This window comes from Canis lupus, chromosome 31 (genome assembly GCF_048164855.1).
Source record: "Canis lupus baileyi chromosome 31, mCanLup2.hap1, whole genome shotgun sequence".
Taxonomy (NCBI): Eukaryota; Metazoa; Chordata; class Mammalia; order Carnivora; family Canidae; genus Canis; species Canis lupus.
This window is the reverse complement of record NC_132868.1, coordinates 16,539,962-16,549,426: the sequence shown is the minus strand read 5'-3', so window position 1 is coordinate 16,549,426 and position 9,465 is coordinate 16,539,962. Positions and strand designations below refer to the sequence as shown.

The following is a 9,465-nucleotide window of genomic DNA, read 5'->3' as shown; positions in this document are numbered from 1 at the left end:
TGTCATTAACAATTTTGAGAGGATAAAGCTAAACGCAAATGTGCACACTGTGAAACTCCATTTATATAAGGCTCAAATATGGGTAAAAATCATCTATGGTTTTGGGAAGTAAGTTTAGTTACCTCTGTGGAGGTTTAGATAGGGTTTGGCGACCAAGAGAACATAAGGTAGGCTTCTGAGGTGTGGTAATATTCTATTTTTGCTCTCGCTGCTATTTATGAGAGTATACACCTGTTCTGTGAGGATTCACTGAGATCTGCCCTCATGACATGTGCAGTTTTCTGATATATGTCCTATTTCAACTTTTTGAAACTGAGCCCAAGTTAAAATACATGCAGAAGTAAAGCAAATGGTCACTTAAATAGCCTCTTGTAATAGAACTGAGGGATATCACCAATGTAATAAAAATACACAACAAAATCTCATATTAAGGAAGCTGGTTGCTAGATTTTGGAAGGATGACTTTTTTTTTTTTAGGATTTTATTTATTTATTTGACAGAGAGAAGGCACAAACGGGGAGGGGTGAAGGGAGACGGAGAGGGAGAACAGGCTCCCCACTGATCAGGGAGCCTGATATGGGGGAACTTCATCCCAGGACCTTGGGATCATGACCTGAGTTGGAGGCAGATGCTTAACCAACAGAGCCACCCAGGTATCTCTAGAGGAATGAATTAAAAGTAAAATTGTATTTGAAAGGTTTTAACCCAAAGTGACTTTTGAGGAGAGCTTTTGTCTGAGAGGAAGATTTTTAATTACAAATGTAATTTATTTAATAGAGAATTAATCAAATTTGTGGGTGCCTGGGTGGCTCAGCTGGTTAAACATCTGCCTTCAGCTCAGGTCATGATCCCAAGGTCCTGGGATGGAGCCCTGCATCCGCATCGGGCTCCCTGCTCAGTGGGGAGCCTGCTTCTCCCTCTCCCTCTGCACCTTCTCCCCATTCATCCTCTCTCTCTCTCTCTCTCTCAAATAAATAAATAAATAAAAATCTTTAAAAAGAAAAAAAAGAACTATTTATATTTTCCATTCTTATGCCAGTTTTAGTAAGTGATTTCTTTTAAGGAATTTGTCCATTTCATATAACTTATTGAGTTATTGACATTCGTTGTCCATAACATTTTTTTACTCTCCTATTATCCTTCTAATGTCTATATTTCAAATCTTTAGTAATGTCACATCTTTTATTCCTGATATTGGTGATTTCTATAATTTTTTCTTGCTGAATCTACCTAGAGTTTTGTCAATCATATAGACATTTTTCAAAGAAAATGTTTAACTTTCAAAGGAAGCATCATCATCTTTTATAGTACATTTTATTGATTTTTGTTCTTATTTGTGGTAAATTTAATAAATTACTAAATTAATTATAGTATTAAATTTAATTACATTAAATAAAACACTATAATTTGTTTTTTAAAACACTATAATTTAAAAGAAACAGAAATTGTCACACTTGGTTTAAAAAGCAATATTCAGCTATTTGATGCCTGAAAAAAAAATCACTTTAGGGGCACCTGGGTGGCTCAGTTAGTTATACATCTGACTCTTGGTTTCAGCTCAGGTCATGATCTCTGGCCCATGGGATCGAGCTTCATGTCAGGGTCTACTTGAGATTCTTTCTCTCTTCTTCTCCCTCCTTTCCTCTCCCCATTTTCAATCACTCTCTATCTCTCAAATAAATAAGTAAAATATTTTTTAAAAACTTATTTTAAATATATAGGCACAGGTAGGTTTAAAGTAAGAGGATGAGAAAAATAGAAAGCATAAGAATTTGGGAATGTCTTTATTAATATCAGACAGATTTTAGAACAAGGAACATTATCAGGATAGAGAGATTCCATAACAGAATATCGACTCATCAAGAAAACATAATAATACTGAATGTATAATGCACTCATGAGCAAAGTTTCGAAGTTCATAAAGCAAAAACTTTTAGAGTATAAAAGGAAAAACAAATTCATATAATTGGCAATTTCAATACTCCTTCCTTAATAGTTGATAGAACAAATAGATAAGAAATCAGAAAGGAAAGACACCTGCATGGCTCAGTTAGCTAAGCATCTCACTCTTGGTTTCAGCTCAGGTTATGATCTCAGGGTTGTAGAATCCAGCCGTGTTGGGCTCTATGCTGCACATGGAGCCTGCTTGAGATTCTCTCTCCCTCTCTTTCTGCCCCTCCTTCCTCCAAAGAAAAGAAAGAAGTCAGAAAAGATATAGAAAACTAGAACAATACTTCCAGCAAACTAGACCTATTGACAATTATAGAGCGCTCCATTTAGCAATATAAAAATGACTTTTTAGACATTTTTAGAATGTCTCCATGGAGGATACAGACAATTACATACTAAAATATCTCATCAGGAAAAACTACAGACCAAAAGTTAAAAAAAAAAAAAATCTGGATCAAAAACCATGGTTTTCAAACTTGGCTGTACATTAGAATTATCTGGGAAATTTTAAAAAATCTAATGCCCAGATCACTCTCCAGACCAATCTGATCAGAATCAGGTAAAAGAGGTGGTGACCACATTAACCCAAGAGGGCTAGTTCTGGGTGAAATTGTTAGATAGTGAAGTTTCTCTTGGGAGGAGTTGACTTACCCTTTTTCTTGCTCTACTCTTTTCTGTGAAGCCTTCTTCCTCTCACTCCATCCCATCCCATTAGGAGATAAATACCCTAAAGTGTTTTCCAACTCTGTCTACTTCAAAACCTCCTCTTAGAAAATAATCATCTTTGTCATTTACTTCTTTATACAAATATGTGTCAAAATTCCTTACATTAAGAATTAAACCTCATTTTAAAATCATTATCCTCAATTAAGAGAATTTCAACCATTTACTTATAAATGCAATATAACATTAAAAAACTGTTTTTGGTTTTGTGTTTTGCTTGTCCCTAGAAGATCCTTTAAAGGTATAAGATAGTGATTAGATAGGTAACACCTATTTATAGAATCATAAAATTACAAAGTTAGAAAGAATCAAAGTTGAGATGCCTGGCTGGCTCAGTCAATGGAGCTTGGGGACTTCATCTCAGGGTTGTAAATTCAAGCCCCATGATGGGTGTAGAGATTACTTAGAAACAATGTAAAAAAAAAAAAAAAAAAAAAAAAAGAAGAAGAAGAAGAAAGAAAGAAGGGAAGAAAGAAGAAAAAAGAAAGAAAAGAAAAGAAAAGAAAAGAAAAGAAAAGAAAAGAAAAGAAAAGAAAAGAAAAAAAGAAAAGAAAAGAATCCAAGCAAAAACTTCATTTATCTCCATATCCCAAGTATAACCCTACCCATCTAAGAAGTGATTGTCTAGCTTTTGCTTAAATAGCTATGACAAAACTTCTTTCCTCATTCTAGCTTTAGTGAAGCTTAATTAAAATAAAGATTTTCATTTCTTACATAATCATTGCACATAATGATTTTGAAAATTATGGAACAAAATACAAATTGTTAATGATATCTTATTAATTTTAAAAATTACTGTAAGATGACTATAGTAAGATGACTAAAGAGTTACAACTCCAGTACCAAGTGCTATCAATTGACCAAAATGACTTAACCTCTCTAGGCATCAGTTCACCCATCTGTAAAATGAGGACAATAATACTATCACATTTGCAAATTTGTTAAGACAAACTTTAATGAGTTAATATAAATAAAATTTTTGGGACAATGCCTAGAACAATTTTGGCTGGTTTGATTATATGATTGCTTGGGGCTTCTCAGAGTAGCATAATGAAAAGACACCAGCTCTTTCCAGGCGGCCATGAGTTAGCAGGATCAGCCATGGTGTAAGAGAACACAGGTCCACATGACTCTCAACCACTTCTGAACCATACCGTGGCTGCAACTCTAAAAGAAGGTTTGCAAACTGACAAGTACCAGCAGAGAATAAGATAATTGAACAACTGAGGCAATTAAAGGTAATCAATTGAGATTCTTTTTTTTCTCCTTTGTTAAACAATTTTTATTGCAGTTATAATGTTGTAATTAGAGATTAAAAGAAAATAATTTTTTAAAGCCTACCCTTATTTTGGATAGGAATTTCCATCCATAGTATCCATTGAGGTCCTCGTGAACCTTTTGCAATAAACCTCTCTATTGTTTGAATATTTGTGCCCCTCCTGCAAAACTCTTATATTGATATTCTAACAACAAGGATGCTGATATTAGCAGGTGGGGGCTTAAATCATGAGGGTGGAGCCCTTGGGAGTGCAATTAGTGTCTTATAAAAGAGACTCCAGGAAGATTCTTAGCCCCTTTTACCATGTGGGGATGCAAAGAGAAGTCTGTGACCCGGAAGAGGGCCTCCTATAACCATGATGGCACCATGATCCTGGACTTCCAACCTCTGGAACTGTAAGAAAAAAGTTTCATCGTTTATAGCCACCCCGTCTGTGGTATTTTGTTAAGGCAGCCCAAACAGATGAAGAAATTCTTTCTTGCTCAGAGCACTTTACATCTGTTAATTCTCCTTTGTTTCTGCCATTTGGAGAAGAGTTTTCTAGGCAAAAGCCTCCTGCTTTTATGTCCTTAAGTGTAATTTATTAGTATAAAAATATTTACCATATTACTAATTATTCTTCAAATAAATTTTCATAGCTTCATGCTGCATCATGATTTACTTCTAAGCTCCTATTGTTGGGCATTTAATTCACTTCCATTTTTCACTCAGAATAAAAAGCTAATGAACATCTTTGCTGATAAATTTGTGGGTTCATTTATGACTATTCCCTCAAGGTACTAGGCCACATGTCTGTAATGCCATGTTGTTAATAGCCTGGATGACATCAGCATTTTGGGCAACAGCCTGAACACACTGCTTATTCACATGGAGCTTTGGTCAACCCAAAGAGCCCTCTTTTTCACACTTGTTACTGTTTAACCACATATCCTCCGCTCGGCCAAAAACATTTTGTTTGTAACCCATCATTCTAAGCCTATCAAGATTATTTTTTCAAATTTTTAGTGCTTAGTTTGCAGAGTTTTCAATGTAGGCACTCTCACAGATATATACAGAAAATATTTGCTTGCTCACAAATCAAAAAAGAGAAAAAAATTTTTTTTGTAGAATTAACACCACACAGTTTTCAAACTTTGCTGGAACCCCCACCTTATAAAAGGAGCTTCTGTGTTGCGGTATCTGCTTCCCCACATCCATTCCCTCCCATGCTTCACGGAGTAAGACTCTCTTTAAGACATTCTAGGGATCCCTGGGTGGCGCAGCGGTTTGGCGCCAGCCTCTGGCCCAGGGCGCGATCCTGGAGACCCGGAATCGAATCCCACGTCGGCTCCCGGTGCATGGAGCCTGCTTCTCCCGCTGCCTGTGTCTCTGCGCCTCTCTCTCTCTCTGTGACTATCATAAATAAATAAAAATTAAAAAAAAAAAAAAAGACATTCTAGAAGTCTGGGCTACATCAGCCTCCCCTCCTCTAGCATGTCCTGGCTTTCTCCCAAATCAGAAGGTTCATAGCCTTTCGGGGATGCCTAAAATGCCACCTCCTTATGTCCATTTTCAATCTTTCTTTCATGTCTAGCTGTGTCTTTTTTTTTTTTTTTTTTTTTAGATTTTATTTATTTATTCATGAGAGACACAGAGAGAGAGAGAGAGAGAGAGGCAGAGGGAGAAGGCAGGCTCCACGCAGGGAGCCCGATGCAGAACTTGATCCAGGGACTCCAAGATCACATCCTGGGCAGAAGGCAGGCGCTAAACTGCTGGGCCCCCAGGGATCCCCCTAGGTGCCTCCTTAATGTGAAATCATCAGAGGAAAGAGCTCTATTTTGGCAATACCAAATGGGGTGGCCCCTATTAGGCGACTATTAACATCAATGCAGCTCTGACTTCAGCAAATATTTATTGTGGGCCTACTATACACACTGCTTCAAGCTTAGACACTCTGATTTCTCTGAAGATACAAAAAAGCTGCTTCCTCCAAAGAGCTCAGAGTTCAGCGGGTTTGTATCGAATGGGGTGATGAAGTAGAAAAATTCAGCAGGGAATAATTCACAAATTATCTAGGAAGCCAAGTATTAAGTTCTCAAAGGTAATGATTGCCAAGAATAGCCTCACCACACTCTTCTTGGCAGAGGTGACCACTCCTCTTTTGTACTAGACTGTTCCGTGCCGGTACCCCTCGCAGAGCACTTATCTTACCTTTGAAATTACTTGAGCTCATGTCTGTCTCCCCCCACCAAACTCAGTGCCCCAATTCCCTCCTGCGCACCAAGGACCAATGCGGTACCTGAATAAAGTAGGTACTCAGCAGGTGTTCACCGAAGGTGTACACGTTTAAATCTATATGCAACTGCCATAGGGAAAATGACTTGAAAAAACAAATACCTGCCACCTTAAAATCTGCGACAAACTTTTTAAAAACAGTAATTAACAGTAGCCCCGAAAAGAAAATGAAAATTACTTTGAAATCGTATGGCTAAACTGTCATTCTCCCTATTTTACAACTTTGCAATCACTTTATGGATTTCCCAGCCAAGTATTTGTGTCTGGGTGGTGAAACCCATGGAAGTAAAATAAATGTAAATGCCAAGGAATCTGGGTGACATATTCACATCAGATTTCAGAAGAGAAAGAATAAAAGCTTACAAGTGCTAATCTAACTCCAAACTGACAAAATAAAGACAAATTAATGTAGGCTCTCTGGAAAGTCTGGAGCTGAGTAAGCTATAATGCTTGAAAAAAAATAGGTAAACAGTCCCTTCTTCTGGTCATTATCTTCTGAAGTGCATGAGACATTAAATAAACAGTCATATTATGTTCAAAATACTCCTAAGATGAAAAAGACTGTCAACCAAGCATTTGCAAAAGATAATGGCAAAGAAAAGACAACATCGTAGAAGTAAGACATCCGGAAAATAAAATCATTTAGCAGCCTTTCAGAACTGACAGATTCTGAAGGAGGCAGGTTTCTTCCTACCCAATTTTTTTTAAAGAAAAAAAGCTTATGAAAAATGATTTTTTGTTGTTGTTTATTTATTTATCTTGGTGTCTTAAGGGCTGAAGAGGATTTGTGACCTGTTAGTCTAGCTCTCCCTTCTTCCCCACTGGCAGGTGAAGAAACTGAGGCCTTAGTGACCTTTCAAAGTCAAGAGCAGGGCAAGGCCTGGGGTCCCAGTCTAGAGCTTATGGTCCAATGCCCTGGCTCACAACAAACACATTGGCATCCCCTGAACTTGACTCACGGGGCCATGCTCAAAGGCTTAGGGAAAACTTTGGGGGCTGTTAAAAAACAAGACCACACAAGTAAATACACTAGACTGGATCCTGTATTGGGGGCAAATTCTGTGAAGGACATTATTAAAATAATTTTTAAAAATTTAATATCAGTAATAGAATTTAATTTATGTTAAATGTTCTGAGTTTACAATTACCATGGTTATGTGAGAAAATGTCTTTTTTCATAGGAGATACATGTTTAAATTTTTCAGGCATAAAGAGGCATAATGGCCTGGAGTTTGTTCTTGAATGGTTTGGAAAAAATACATTTTTTAAAGAGAAAGAAATAAAACAGATTTGACAAAATATTAGCAATTAGTGAATCTGGGTAAAGGATATACTGGGATTCTTCTTTTTTTTTTTTAAGACTTTGTTTTTAGGCTCTGTGCTCCTCCTTGCTGGACAGACAGCTGCATCTTCTGGTGCAGTGCCAGCTGTGTCCCCAAGACACGATGGTGAAGGTCGGAGTGAACAGATTTGGCCGTATTGGGCACCTGGTCACCAAGGCTGCTTTTAACTCTGGCAAAGTGGATATTGTCACCATCAATGACCCCTTCATTGACCTTGACGACGTGGTGTACATATTCCAGTATGATTCTACCCTCAGCCAATTCCACGGCACAGTCAAGGCTGAGAACAGGAAACTTGTCATCAACGGGAAGTCCATCTCCATCTTCCAGGAGTGAGATCCCGCCAACATCAAATGGGGTGATGCTGGTGCTGAATATGTTGTGGAGTCCATTGGAGTCTTCACCATCATGGAGAAGGCTGGGGCTCACTTGAAGGGCAGGGCCAAGAGGGTCATCATCTCTGCTCCTTCTGCTGATGCCCCCATGTTTGTGATGGGCGTGAACCACGAGAAGTATGACAACTCCCTCAAGATTGTCAGCAATGCCTCCTGCACCACCAACTGCTTGGCTCCTCTAGCCAAAGTCACCCATGACCACTTCGGCATCATGGAGGGCCTCATGACCATCGTCCATGCCACCACTGCCACCCAGAAGACAGTGGATGGCCCCTCTGGGAAGCTGTGGCATGCGGCCGAGGGGCTGCCCAGAGCATCATCCCTGCTTCCATTGGCGCCGCCAAGGCTGTGGGCAAGGTCATCCCTGACCTGAATGGGAAGCTCACTGGCATGGCCTTCCGTGTCCCCACCCCCAACGTGTCAGTTGTGAATCTGACCTGCCGCCTGGAGAAAGCTGCCAAATATGACGACATCAAGAAGGTGGTGAAGCAAGCATCGGAGGACCCCCTCAAGGGAATCCTGGGCTACACTGAGGACCAGGTTGTCTCCTGCGACTTCAACAGTGACACCCACTCTTCCACCTTCGACACCAGGGCTGGCATTGCCCTCAATGACCACTTTGTCAAGCTCATTTCCTGGTATGAAAATGAATTCAGCTACAGCAACCGGCTGGTGGACCTCATGGTCCACATGGCCTCCAAGGAGTAAGAGCCTCCTGGACCACCAGCCCCAGCAAGAACAAAAGGAAGAGAGAGGCCCTCAGCTGTTGGGGAGTCCCTGCCCCAACTTAATCCCCCAACACACTGAGAATCTCCTGACCTCCAATTTACATCCCAGACCCCGAGGAAAGGGAGGTGCTTGGGGAGCCCTACCTTGTCATATACCATCAATAAAGTATACTGTACCCTCCCCCAAAAAAGACTTTGTTTTTAAGTTATCTCTACACCCAACATGGGGTTCAAACTTATAGCCCAGAGATCAAGAGTTACATGTTCTACCACCTGAGCCAGCCAGGCGCCCCCACAGGGATTCTTCATACCACTTTTTACGAGTCTTTTTTGTAAGTTGAAATGATCTCAAAATAAAAGCTTAAAGAATATTTTAAAAACTAGATGTTCTGTATATGTATTCTGGGCCAATAAGCAAAAGTACTTGCATGACCCCATCCTGACCAGGCCTACTCTGAAAGAGAAGGGGACAAGTAGTCCTTCCTTTGTGTGGTGTGCAGGACACAGAAATTCCCAGCAGACAGGATGCTCAGCCACTGAAGTCAGCCAACCCTCCAATCGAGTCAGTATCAACTGGAAATGGCAGGAGCCGAGTCCAGAGGCAACAGAGTTAGTTTGGGGCCCAGGCTCTGGGACCAGACAAGCTTGTAGTCCTAGCTTTTTGCGTCTCACTGGCTCTGTGACTGAGGCAAGTTGCCTGACTTGTCTGCATCTCTGCATTCCCATCAAACAATACCTATATCACAGAGTGATGGTAAGGAAAGGACCTAAAG

The 9,465-nt window shown here is 39.7% G+C and overlaps 1 pseudogene; it reads left to right on the top strand.

The window, feature by feature from the left end:
- Window positions 1–7,656: 7,656 nt before the first annotated feature.
- Window positions 7,657–8,816, top strand: LOC140622405 (glyceraldehyde-3-phosphate dehydrogenase-like; annotated as a pseudogene).
- The last annotated feature ends 649 nt before the right edge of the window (window positions 8,817–9,465 follow it).